Source organism: Physcomitrium patens, chromosome 16, assembly GCF_059467195.1.
Source record: "Physcomitrium patens ecotype Gransden chromosome 16, ASM5946719v1, whole genome shotgun sequence".
Classification (NCBI taxonomy): Eukaryota; Viridiplantae; Streptophyta; class Bryopsida; order Funariales; family Funariaceae; genus Physcomitrium; species Physcomitrium patens.
In genome coordinates, this window is record NC_143425.1 from 15,410,913 (window position 1) to 15,425,000 (window position 14,088).

The following is a 14,088-nucleotide window of genomic DNA, read 5'->3' on the forward strand; positions in this document are numbered from 1 at the left end:
GACTTAGTTAATATGATTTGACTCTATAAAGTTCAATTACTATTAGCTACTAGGCAATAAAAAATAGATAGAATATGAATTTTAGAGCCAAAGTTATACTTTTTTTTGCTGCAAATTCATCAAACATCAATTAAATTGGATGTGGTAGTATAGAATATGCTCTAATGTTATATCCAGCTTGATCACATATTCTATATCACCTTTGTTGTCCCTCCACAATTTTAAATAAAGATGGAATTCTTTGTATAGAGAATTGCAATTTATTACAATTCAATGCACCAAGAGGATGTCCCTTAGAACATCAACAATTAGGCTCATTTGGAGCACAATATTGATACAATATCAATTCTAATAAAATTGACTATGACTTTGCTTGTTGATTAGAATCCAATGTAGGATATACATCATCCAATTGATTAAATAACGCCTCAACTAGTAGAATATTTTGTTGAATGACATAGATAGAAGGCAATGGCAAAGGCTAAAGAAAATCAAAATGTCATTGTAGATGGAAATCACTTAATTATAAAACACCATTTGTTGTAAGACATTTATGCAGCAAGTATTTGTATGGAATACCAAAAGTGGTAGTAAATTGTCTCATATACTCTTCATGTTATCTTGGTGCTTTTATAGATGTATACACTTTTAGTAGTTCAAAATTAAAAAAATTGTGAACCACTTGGTCATAGAAAAGTCCATTCAGAACAATCCAAATTTGGACTTTTTCATCTCTAATTTTTGCTTGAAGTCCTGGACGGTGTATGTTTTTTTTTATCAATCAACGAGATAAAAAAACAGGGCCGAAACATACACCGTCCAGTAAGCTGTTTTTTTATCTCGTTGAAGTGCTGCGGTGCAGCCTTGTCCCCTTGGTACTGTGGCTGTGTGGCTGGAGCAATTTTGGAGCGGTTTATTACAGTGGGCTGCTGTGCGGTGAAACTCACGGCTCTGGTTTTTTTTCCTTGCTCAGTTGCTTCCTGTTCCGTCAATGGCGGTGTTGAAGTCGGAGGTTGGAGTAGTTAGTGCTGTAGAGGCGAGAAGCTCGTCGCCAAGGCTAGTGGCAGGCCGCCTATCGACCCCCTCCGTAAGAACTCATGAAGTGAGCGGATGAAATAGGGTTGAATGAATTAGTAGATGCGGATGAACTAGGATTAGAATTGAATTAGGTTAGTTTGGATGAACAGTTGAAATTGAATAAAAAAAATTAAATTGGATGAAAATGTATTGGATGAATTTTTATGTATAAACAAGAAAACTTATTGAAGGATGCATTTTTGTTGATGGATGAATTTTAATTAATGATAAGAATAATAAAATTAATTAAATAAGTAGATTCTTAATGCATGAATATTTTAGTGAGTTTTTATTATAAGTGTGAATTGGTGGTGGAGTTTTTGATAGACTACTTGGATGTTTTAAGGAGGTTAGGAGTGATTTGATTATGATTTAATTATTAGCTATAAATTCTAAAAATTTATATAGTTAATTTACTTATAGTGAACTAGAATAAATTCCAACTAGTAGAGGTGTATTTTAGTTCACACATGCTCAAGTATTTGTCAATTGAAATCAAAAAGAACAATTATACAACTACCTACAACTTGATTCCAACATTACATGAAGTTTTTTCACTTATCTATAAAAAATCCTTACTTATAATTTGTAAGAATGTTCTTGTTAATATGCTAAATACAAAGAAGGTTAGTTGATATAGGAAAAAAAAATCTATTAGAAACATAATTGCAAGTTTCTTATTAGTCACCAATGTAAGTAGTATCACTCCATTATCAAAGAGTAATTTAACCCTCTTTAATGTCCAAACATAGTTTTATCCTTTTCCTTCAAAAACACAAAACATGATGAGAACGTGGAATTCAAGGAAGTCACACCCACAATATGAAGGAGTGGCATTCAATATTTATTACTTGTGTATATATAATCTAGCAAAATAACATAAACATACTTTTGTATAAGTTCCATTGAAAAAAGATGAGCAAAACATAATCCAGTGATAGCAATGCTTTCATCACAACAATAATAGTATTGAAAATTTGATCTTTTATTTTATCTAGTAAAGCTGCAATAAGTTATGTCCTTTCACCAACTGACTTTGTATGGCTCTTTGTTGATTATAAATGATTGAAGATGTTTCCATAATTCAAGGCTTTTTTTGCCAAATAGCAATTAAAATTGCTACAAGCTTTGTTCCTATAAAGAGAAGTTGTTGCACTTATTGTTGCATCCCAAGAGATAAACATCTTGCAATAGAGTGTGTTAACATGTTTGAAAAAAATGGATAATTGTAAGCAGAATTTCAAACAATAAGTTGCCAAAGGCCAAAATTTATGCTAGTCACCACAATTCACTTCAATCAGACTTTTTTTTACCATTGAATAGCCTTAAAAAAAGGCAAATGACTAAACACTTTAGAGAAGGTCACCCAATATAGGATACTCACGTTTGGATGGAGGAAGCATTGCAAATGCAAATGAAGATCTTCAATATTTTTCAAATCAAAATCTGTAAAATAGTTATCATAAATGTAAATTATTACAACAAGAAGTCATGCATATAAAAATAAAAATAACGTCAGGTCTAATTGGTCAATCCAAAAGCAGACATTATGGTATATAGGCTAAGCCTATATTGCAACCACAAGAAATTTAAAAAGTACAAAACTCATCCAAATACATGACAACTATAAGCACCAAAATAATGAAATCACGCAGATAAATACAACCAGCAATGAATTGACAACAAATTAAAAAAAAAAAAATATTCACCTCTGTTGGGAAGCGTATCAGTATTGCAGTGGTACTTCCAGCAGTCCCCGCTGTCTGTTATAATACAGATATTACACCGATTAGTAGACATTGGAGCCCCAAGTCATAGATTGACAAATCAATACAAAATTCTCATTGTCACAAAATAAAACAAACATTTGTATACAACATTAAAACAAACGAAATGGGTTCATTTGCATATTACTATATGATGTAGAATTAAAAAAAATCCACGCTTGTATCTGGCCTTACTAAGTGTGCAACACATCTTAGGTGGTGTGGAAAGACATCCAACAGCTTCCTTTTCATTAGTTCAAAAAAACCCACAAGAATGGCTGATGCCCTGTGGTATCACATTAAGTTAAAGCATAGAGATGAGGAGTGTCGAGCTGAAAATGAAAGAAGCTTTTGAACGCTTCGCCTCTATAGCTTCAGGTGATCAAGGAAGAAATTTACGTAAAATTTACCTCCCAGAGCTTCAGGCGATCAAGGAAGAAATTTACGTAAAATTTACCTCTTAGAGCTTCACGCGATCAAGGAAGAAATTTACGTAAAATTTACCTCCCAGAGCTTCAGGCGATCAAGGAAGAAATTTACGTAAAATTTACCTCCCAGAGCTTCAAGCGATCAAGAAAGAAATTTACGTAAAATTTACCTCTTAGAGCTTCAGGCGATCAAGGAAGAAATTTACGTAAAATTTACCTCCCAGAGCTTCAGGCGATCAAGGAAGAAATTTACGTAAAATTTACCTCCCAGAGCTTCAGGCGATCAAGAAAGAAATTTACGTAAAATTTACCTCTTAGAGCTTCAGGCGATCAAGGAAGAAATTTACGTAAAATTTACCTCCCAGAGCTTCAGGCGATCAAGGAAGAAATTTACGTAAAATTTACCTCCCAAAGCTTCAGGCGATCAAGAAAGAAATTTACGTAAAATTTACCTTCCAGAGCTTCAGGCGATCAAAGAAGAAATTTACGTAAAATTTACCTCCCAGAGCTTCAGGCGATCAAGGAAGAAATTTACGTAAAATTTACCTCCTAGAGCTTCGGGCGATCAAAGAAGAAATTTACGTAAAATTTACCTCCTAGAGCTTCAGGCGATCAAGGAAGAAATTTACGTAAAATTTACCTCCCAGAGCTTCAGGCGATCAAAGAAGAAATTTACGTAAAATTGACCTCCTAGAGCTTCAGGCGATCAAGGAAGAAATTTACATAAAATTTACCTCCCAGAGCTTCAGGCAATCAAGGAAGAAATTTACGTAAAATTTACCTCCCAGAGCTTCAGGCGATCAAGGAAGAAATTTACGTAAAATTTACCTCCCAAAGCTTCAGGCGATCAATGAAGAAATTTATATAAAATTTACCTCCCAAAGCTTCAGGCGATCAAGGAAGAAATTTACATAAAATTTACCTCCTAGAGCTTCAGGCGATCAAGGAAGAAATTTACGTAAAATTTGCCTCCCAGAGCTTCAGGCGATCAAGGAAGAAATTTACGTAAAATTTACCTCCCAGAGCTTCAGGCAATGAAGGAAGAAATTTACGTAAAATTTACCTCCCAGAGCTTCAGGCGATGAAGGAAGAAATTTACCTCCCAGAGCTTCAGGCGATCAAGGAAGAAATTTACATTCCAGAGCTTCAGGCGATCAAGGAAGAAAATTACGTAAAATTTACCTCACACAGCTTCAAGCAATCAAGGAAGAAATTTATGTAAAATTTACCTCCTAGAGCTTCAGGCGATCAAGGAAGAAATTTATGTAAAATTTACCTCCTAGAGCTTCAGGCGATCAAGGAAGAAATTTATGTAAAATTTACCTCCCAGAGCTTTAGGCGATCAAGGAAGAAATTTACGTAAAATTTACCTCCTAGAGTTTCGGGCGATCAAGGAAGAAATTTACGTAAAATTTACCTCCTAGAGCTTTGGGCGATCAAGGAAGAAATTTACGTAAAATTTACCTCCTAGAGCTTCGGGCGATCAAGGAAGAAATTTACGTAAAATTTACCTCCCAGAGCTTCAGGCGATCAAAGAAGAAATTTACGTAAAATTTACCTCCTAGAGCTTCGGGCGATCAAGGAAGAAATTTACGTAAAATTTACCTCTCAGAGCTTCAGGCGATCAAGGAAGAAATTTACGTAAAATTTACCTCCCAGAGCTTCAGGCGATCAAGGAAGAAATTTACGTAAAATTTACCTCCAAGAGCTTCAAGCGATCAAGGAAGAAATTTACCTCCCAAAGCTTCAGGCGATCAAGGAAGAAATTTACGTAAAATTTATCTCCCAGAGCTTCAGGCGATCAAGGAAGAAATTTACGTAAAATTTACCTCCTAGAGCTTCAGGCGATCAAGGAAGAAATTTACGGCAAATTTACTTCCCAGAGCTTCAGGCGATCAAGGAAGAAATTTACGTAAAGTATACCTCCCAAAGCTTCAGGCGATCTAGGAAGAAATTAATGTAAAATTTACCTCCTAGAGCTTCAGGCGATCAAGGAAGAAATTTATGTAAAATTTACCTCCTAGAGCTTCAGGCGATCAAGGAAGAAATTTACATAAAATTTACCTCCCAAAGCTTCGGGCGATCAAGGAAGAAATTTACATCCCAAAGCTTCAGGCGATCAAGGAAGAAATTTACGTAAAATTTACCTCACACAGCTTCAGGTGATCAAGGAAGAAATTTATGTAAAATTTACCTCCTAGAGCTTAAGGCGATCAAGGAAGAAATTTATGTAAAATTTACCTCCTAGAGCTTCAGGCGATCAAGGAAGAAATTTATGTAAAATTTACCTCCTAGAGCTTCAGGCCATCAAGGAAGAAATTTACGTAAAATTTACCTCCTAGAGCTTCGGGCGATCAAGGAAGAAATTTACGTAGAATTTACCTCCTAGAGCTTCAGGCGATGAAGGAAGAAATTTACGTAAAATTTACCTCCCAGAGCTTCAGGCGATCAAGGAAGAAATTTACGTAAAATTTACCTCCCAGAGCTTCAGGCGATCAAGGAAGAAATTTACGTAAAATTTACCTCCCAGAGCTTCGGGCGATCAAGGAAGAAATTTACGTAAAATTTACCTCCCAAAGCTTCAGGCAATCAAGGAAGAAATTTACGTAAAATTTACCTCCTAGAGCTTAAGGCGATCAAGGAAGAAATTTATGTAAAATTTACCTCCTAGAGCTTCAGGCGATCAAGGAAGAAATTTATGTAAAATTTACCTCCTAGAGCTTCAGGCGATCAAGGAAGAAATTTACGTAAAATTTACCTCCTAGAGCTTCGGGCGATCAAGGAAGAAATTTACGTAGAATTTACCTCCTAGAGCTTCAGGCGATGAAGGAAGAAATTTACGTAAAATTTACCTCCCAGAGCTTCAGGCGATCAAGGAAGAAATTTACGTAAAATTTACCTCCCAGAGCTTCAGGCGATCAAGGAAGAAATTTACGTAAAATTTACCTCCCAGAGCTTCGGGCGATCAAGGAAGAAATTTACGTAAAATTTACCTCCCAAAGCTTCAGGCAATCAAGGAAGAAATTTACGTAAAATTTACCTCCTAGAGCTTCAGGCGATCAAGGAAGAAATTTACATAAAATTTACCTCCCAGAGCTTCAGGCGATCAAGGAAGAAATTCACGTAAAATTTACCTCCCAGAGCTTCAGGCGATCAAGGAAGAAATTTACGTAAAATTTACCTCTCAGAGCTTCAGGCGATCAAGGAAGAAATTTACGTAAAATTTACCTCCCAGAGCTTCAGGCGATCAAGGAAGAAATTTACGTAAAATTTACCTCCCAGAGCTTCGGGCGATCAAGGAAGAAATTTACGTAAAATTTACCTCCCAGAGCTTCAGGCGATCAAGGAAGAAATTTACGTAAAATTTACCTCCCAAAGCTTCAGGCGATCAAGGAAGAAATTTACGTAAAATTTACCTCCCAGAGCTTCGGGCGATCAAGGAAGAAATTTACGTAAAATTTACCTCCCAGAGCTTCAGGCGATCAATGAAGAAATTTACGTAAAATTTACCTCCCAAAGCTTCAGGCGATCAAGGAAGAAATTTACATAAAATTTGCCTCCCAGAGCTTCAGGCGATCAAGGAAGAAATTTACGTAAAATTTACCTCCTAGAGCTTCAGGCGATCAAGGAAGAAATTTAGATTAAATTTACCTCCCAGAGCTTCAATCGATCAAGGAAGAAATTTATGTAAAATTTACCTCCTAGAGCTTCAGGCGATCAAGGAAGAAATTTAGATTAAATTTACCTCCTAGAGCTTCAGGCGATCGAAGAAGAAATTTACGTAAAATTTACCTCCTAAAGCTTCAGGCGATCAAGGAAGAAATTTACGTAAAATTTACCTCCTAGAGCTTCGGGCGATCAAGGAAGAAATTTACGTAGAATTTACCTCCTAGAGCTTCAGGCGATGAAGGAAGAAATTTACGTAAAATTTACCTCCCAGAGCTTCAGGCGATCAAGGAAGAAATTTACGTAAAATTTACCTCCCAGAGCTTCAGGCGATCAAGGAAGAAATTTACGTAAAATTTACCTCCCAGAGCTTCGGGCGATCAAGGAAGAAATTTACGTAAAATTTACCTCCCAAAGCTTCAGGCAATCAAGGAAGAAATTTACGTAAAATTTACCTCCTAGAGCTTCAGGCGATCAAGGAAGAAATTTACATAAAATTTACCTCCCAGAGCTTCAGGCGATCAAGGAAGAAATTTACGTAAAATTTACCTCCCAGAGCTTCAGGCGATCAAGGAAGAAATTTACGTAAAATTTACCTCCCAGAGCTTCAGGCGATCAAGGAAGAAATTTACGTAAAATTTACCTCCCAGAGCTTCAGGCGATCAAGGAAGAAATTTACGTAAAATTTACCTCCCAGAGCTTCAGGCGATCAAGGAAGAAATTTACGTAAAATTTACCTCCCAGAGCTTCGGGCGATCAAGGAAGAAATTTACGTAAAATTTACCTCCCAGAGCTTCAGGCGATCAAGGAAGAAATTTACGTAAAATTTACCTCCCAGAGCTTTAGGCGATGAAGGAAGAAATTTACGTAAAATTTACCTCCCAGAGCTTCGGGCGATCAAGGAAGAAATTTACGTAAAACTTACCTCCCAGAGCTTCAGGCGATCAAGGAAGAAATTTACGTAAAATTTACCTCCCAGAGCTTCAGGCGATCAATGAAGAAATTTACGTAAAATTTACCTCCCAAAGCTTCAGGCGATCAAGGAAGAAATTTACATAAAATTTGCCTCCCAGAGCTTCAGGCGATCAAGGAAGAAATTTACGTAAAATTTACCTCCCAGAGCTTCAGGCGATCAAGGAAGAAATTTACATAAAATTTACCTCCCAGAGCTTCAGGCGATGAAGGAAGAAATTTACCTCCCAGAGCTTCAAGCGATCAAGGAAGAAATTTATGTAAAATTTATCTCCCAGAGCTTCAGGCGATCAAGGAAGAAATTTACGTAAAATTTATCTCCCAGAGCTTCAGGCGATCAAGGAAGAAATTTACGTAAAATTTACCTTCTAGAGCTTCAGGCGATCAAGGAAGAAATTTATATAGAATTTAACTCCCAGAGCTTCAGGCAATCAAGGAAGAAATTTATGTAAAATTTACCTTCTAGAGCTTCAGGCGATCAAGGAAGAAATTTACGTAAAATATACCTCCCAGAGCTTCAGGCGATCAAAGAAGAAATTTACGTAAAATTTACCTCCTAGAGCTTCGGGCGATCAAGGAAGAAATTTACGTAAAATTTACCTCTCAGAGCTTCAGGCGATCAAGGAAGAAATTTACGTAAAATTTACCTCCCAGAGCTTCAGGCGATCAAGGAAGAAATTTACGTAAAATTTACCTCCAAGAGCTTCAAGCGATCAAGGAAGAAATTTACCTCCCAAAGCTTCAGGCGATCAAGGAAGAAATTTACGTAAAATTTATCTCCCAGAGCTTCAGGCGATCAAGGAAGAAATTTACGTAAAATTTACCTCCTAGAGCTTCAGGCGATCAAGGAAGAAATTTACGGCAAATTTACTTCCCAGAGCTTCAGGCGATCAAGGAAGAAATTTACGTAAAGTGTACCTCCCAAAGCTTCAGGCGATCTAGGAAGAAATTTATGTAAAATTTACCTCCTAGAGCTTCAGGCGATCAAGGAAGAAATTTATGTAAAATTTACCTCCTAGAGCTTCAGGCGATCAAGGAAGAAATTTACATAAAATTTACCTCCCAAAGCTTCGGGCGATCAAGGAAGAAATTTACATCCCAAAGCTTCAGGCGATCAAGGAAGAAATTTACGTAAAATTTACCTCACACAGCTTCAGGTGATCAAGGAAGAAATTTATGTAAAATTTACCTCCTAGAGCTTCAGGCGATCAAGGAAGAAATTTATGTAAAATTTACCTCCTAGAGCTTCAGGCGATCAAGGAAGAAATTTATGTAAAATTTACCTCCTAGAGCTTCAGGCGATCAAGGAAGAAATTTATGTAAAATTTACCTCCTAGAGCTTCAGGCGATCAAGGAAGAAATTTACGTAAAATTTACCTCCTAAAACTTCAGGCGATCAAGGAAGAAATTTACGTAAAATTTACCTCCTAGAGCTTCGGGCGATCAAGGAAGAAATTTACGTAGAATTTACCTCCTAGAGCTTCAGGCGATGAAGGAAGAAATTTACGTAAAATTTACCTCCCAGAGCTTCAGGCGATCAAGGAAGAAATTTACGTAAAATTTACCTCCCAGAGCTTCAGGCGATCAAGGAAGAAATTTACGTAAAATTTACCTCCCAGAGCTTCGGGCGATCAAGGAAGAAATTTACGTAAAATTTACCTCCTAAAGCTTCAGGCAATCAAGGAAGAAATTTACGTAAAATTTACCTCCTAGAGCTTCAGGCGATCAAGGAAGAAATTTACATAAAATTTACCTCCCAGAGCTTCAGGCGATCAAGGAAGAAATTCACGTAAAATTTACCTCCCAGAGCTTCAGGCGATCAAGGAAGAAATTTACGTAAAATTTACCTCCCAGAGCTTCAGGCGATCAAGGAAGAAATTTACGTAAAATTTACCTCCCAGAGCTTCAGGCGATCAAGGAAGAAATTTACGTAAAATTTACCTCCCAGAGCTTTAGGCGATGAAGGAAGAAATTTACGTAAAATTTACCTCCCAGAGCTTCGGGCGATCAAGGAAGAAATTTACGTAAAATTTACCTCCCAGAGCTTCAGGCGATCAAGGAAGAAATTTACGTAAAATTTACCTCCCAAAGCTTCAGGCGATCAAGGAAGAAATTTACGTAAAATTTACCTCCCAGAGCTTCGGGCGATCAAGGAAGAAATTTACGTAAAATTTACCTCCCAGAGCTTCAGGCGATCAATGAAGAAATTTACGTAAAATTTACCTCCCAAAGCTTCAGGCGATCAAGGAAGAAATTTACATAAAATTTGCCTCCCAGAGCTTCAGGCGATCAAGGAAGAAATTTACGTAAAATTTACCTCCTAGAGCTTCAGGCGATCAAGGAAGAAATTTAGATTAAATTTACCTCCCAGAGCTTCAATCGATCAAGGAAGAAATTTATGTAAAATTTACCTCCTAGAGCTTCAGGCGATCAAGGAAGAAATTTAGATTAAATTTACCTCCTAGAGCTTCAGGCGATCAAAGAAGAAATTTACGTAAAATTTACCTCCTAAAGCTTCAGGCGATCAAGGAAGAAATTTACGTAAAATTTACCTCCTAGAGCTTCGGGCGATCAAGGAAGAAATTTACGTAGAATTTACCTCCTAGAGCTTCAGGCGATGAAGGAAGAAATTTACGTAAAATTTACCTCCCAGAGCTTCAGGCGATCAAGGAAGAAATTTACGTAAAATTTACCTCCCAGAGCTTCAGGCGATCAAGGAAGAAATTTACGTAAAATTTACCTCCCAGAGCTTCGGGCGATCAAGGAAGAAATTTACGTAAAATTTACCTCCCAAAGCTTCAGGCAATCAAGGAAGAAATTTACGTAAAATTTACCTCCTAGAGCTTCAGGCGAGCAAGGAAGAAATTTACATAAAATTTACCTCCCAGAGCTTCAGGCGATCAAGGAAGAAATTTAAGTAAAATTTACCTCCCAGAGCTTCAGGCGATCAAGGAAGAAATTTACGTAAAATTTACCTCCCAGAGCTTCAGGCGATCAAGGAAGAAATTTACGTAAAATTTACCTCCCAGAGCTTCAGGCGATCAAGGAAGAAATTTACGTAAAATTTACCTCCCAGAGCTTCAGGCGATCAAGGAAGAAATTTACGTAAAATTTACCTCCCAGAGCTTCGGGCGATCAAGGAAGAAATTTACGTAAAATTTACCTCCCAGAGCTTTAGGCGATGAAGGAAGAAATTTACGTAAAATTTACCTCCCAGAGCTTCGGGCGATCAAGGAAGAAATTTACGTAAAATTTACCTCCCAGAGCTTCAGGCGATCAAGGAAGAAATTTACGTAAAATTTACCTCCCAGAGCTTCAGGCGATCAATGAAGAAATTTACGTAAAATTTACCTCCCAAAGCTTCAGGCGATCAAGGAAGAAATTTACATAAAATTTGCCTCCCAGAGCTTCAGGCGATCAAGGAAGAAATTTACGTAAAATTTACCTCCCAGAGCTTCAGGCGATCAAGGAAGAAATTTACATAAAATTTACCTCCCAGAGCTTCAGGCGATGAAGGAAGAAATTTACCTCCCAGAGCTTCAAGCGATCAAGGAAGAAATTTATGTAAAATTTATCTCCCAAAGCTTCAGGCGATTAAGGAAGAAATTTACGTAAAATTTATCTCCCAGAGCTTCAGGCGATCAAGGAAGAAATTTACGTAAAATTTACCTCCTAGAGCTTCAGGCGATCAAGGAAGAAATTTATATAGAATTTAACTCCCAGAGCTTCAAGCAATCAAGGAAGAAATTTATGTAAAATTTACCTTCTAGAGCTTCAAGCGATCAAGGAAGAAATTTATATAAAATTTACCTCCTAGAGCTTCAGGCGATCAAGGAAGAAATTTACGTAAAATTTACCTCCTAGAGCTTCAGGCGATCAAGGAAGAAATTTATATAGAATTTACCTCCCAGAGCTTCAAGCGATCAAGGAAGAAATTTACGTAAAATTTGCCTCCCAGAGCTTCAGGCGATCAAGGAAGAAATATACGTAAAATTTACCTCCCAGAGCTTCAGGCGATCAAGGAAGAAATTTACGTAAAATTTACTTCCCAGAGCTTCAGGCGATCAAGGAAGAAATTTACGTAAAATTTATCTCCCAGAGCTTCAGGCGATCAAGGAAGAAATTTACGTAAAATTTACCTCCTAGAGCTTCGGGCGATCAAGGAAGAAATTTACGTAAAATTTACCTCTCAGAGCTTCAGGCGATCAAGGAAGAAATTTACGTAAAATTTACCTCCCAGAGCTTCAGGCGATCAAGGAAGAAATTTACGTAAAATTTACCTCCAAGAGCTTCAAGCGATCAAGGAAGAAATTTACCTCCCAAAGCTTCAGGCGATCAAGGAAGAAATTTACGTAAAATTTATCTCCCAGAGCTTCAGGCGATCAAGGAAGAAATTTACGTAAAATTTACCTCCTAGAGCTTCAGGCGATCAAGGAAGAAATTTACGGCAAATTTACTTCCCAGAGCTTCAGGCGATCAAGGAAGAAATTTACGTAAAGTGTACCTCCCAAAGCTTCAGGCGATCTAGGAAGAAATTTATGTAAAATTTACCTCCTAGAGCTTCAGGCGATCAAGGAAGAAATTTATGTAAAATTTACCTCCTAGAGCTTCAGGCGATCAAGGAAGAAATTTACATAAAATTTACCTCCCAAAGCTTCGGGCGATCAAGGAAGAAATTTACATCCCAAAGCTTCAGGCGATCAAGGAAGAAATTTACGTAAAATTTACCTCACACAGCTTCAGGTGATCAAGGAAGAAATTTATGTAAAATTTACCTCCTAGAGCTTCAGGCGATCAAGGAAGAAATTTATGTAAAATTTACCTCCTAGAGCTTCAGGCGATCAAGGAAGAAATTTATGTAAAATTTACCTCCTAGAGCTTCAGGCGATCAAGGAAGAAATTTATGTAAAATTTACCTCCTAGAGCTTCAGGCGATCAAGGAAGAAATTTACGTAAAATTTACCTCCTAAAACTTCAGGCGATCAAGGAAGAAATTTACGTAAAATTTACCTCCTAGAGCTTCGGGCGATCAAGGAAGAAATTTACGTAGAATTTACCTCCTAGAGCTTCAGGCGATGAAGGAAGAAATTTACGTAAAATTTACCTCCCAGAGCTTCAGGCGATCAAGGAAGAAATTTACGTAAAATTTACCTCCCAGAGCTTCAGGCGATCAAGGAAGAAATTTACGTAAAATTTACCTCCCAGAGCTTCGGGCGATCAAGGAAGAAATTTACGTAAAATTTACCTCCTAAAGCTTCAGGCAATCAAGGAAGAAATTTACGTAAAATTTACCTCCTAGAGCTTCAGGCGATCAAGGAAGAAATTTACATAAAATTTACCTCCCAGAGCTTCAGGCGATCAAGGAAGAAATTCACGTAAAATTTACCTCCCAGAGCTTCAGGCGATCAAGGAAGAAATTTACGTAAAATTTACCTCCCAGAGCTTCAGGCGATCAAGGAAGAAATTTACGTAAAATTTACCTCCCAGAGCTTCAGGCGATCAAGGAAGAAATTTACGTAAAATTTACCTCCCAGAGCTTTAGGCGATGAAGGAAGAAATTTACGTAAAATTTACCTCCCAGAGCTTCGGGCGATCAAGGAAGAAATTTACGTAAAATTTACCTCCCAGAGCTTCAGGCGATCAAGGAAGAAATTTACGTAAAATTTACCTCCCAAAGCTTCAGGCGATCAAGGAAGAAATTTACGTAAAATTTACCTCCCAGAGCTTCGGGCGATCAAGGAAGAAATTTACGTAAAATTTACCTCCCAGAGCTTCAGGCGATCAATGAAGAAATTTACGTAAAATTTACCTCCCAAAGCTTCAGGCGATCAAGGAAGAAATTTACATAAAATTTGCCTCCCAGAGCTTCAGGCGATCAAGGAAGAAATTTACGTAAAATTTACCTCCTAGAGCTTCAGGCGATCAAGGAAGAAATTTAGATTAAATTTACCTCCCAGAGCTTCAATCGATCAAGGAAGAAATTTATGTAAAATTTACCTCCTAGAGCTTCAGGCGATCAAGGAAGAAATTTAGATTAAATTTACCTCCTAGAGCTTCAGGCGATCAAAGAAGAAATTTACGTAAAATTTACCTCCTAAAGCTTCAGGCGATCAAGGAAGAAATTTACGTAAAATTTACCTCCTAGAGCTTCGGGCGATCAAGGAAGAAATTTACGTAGA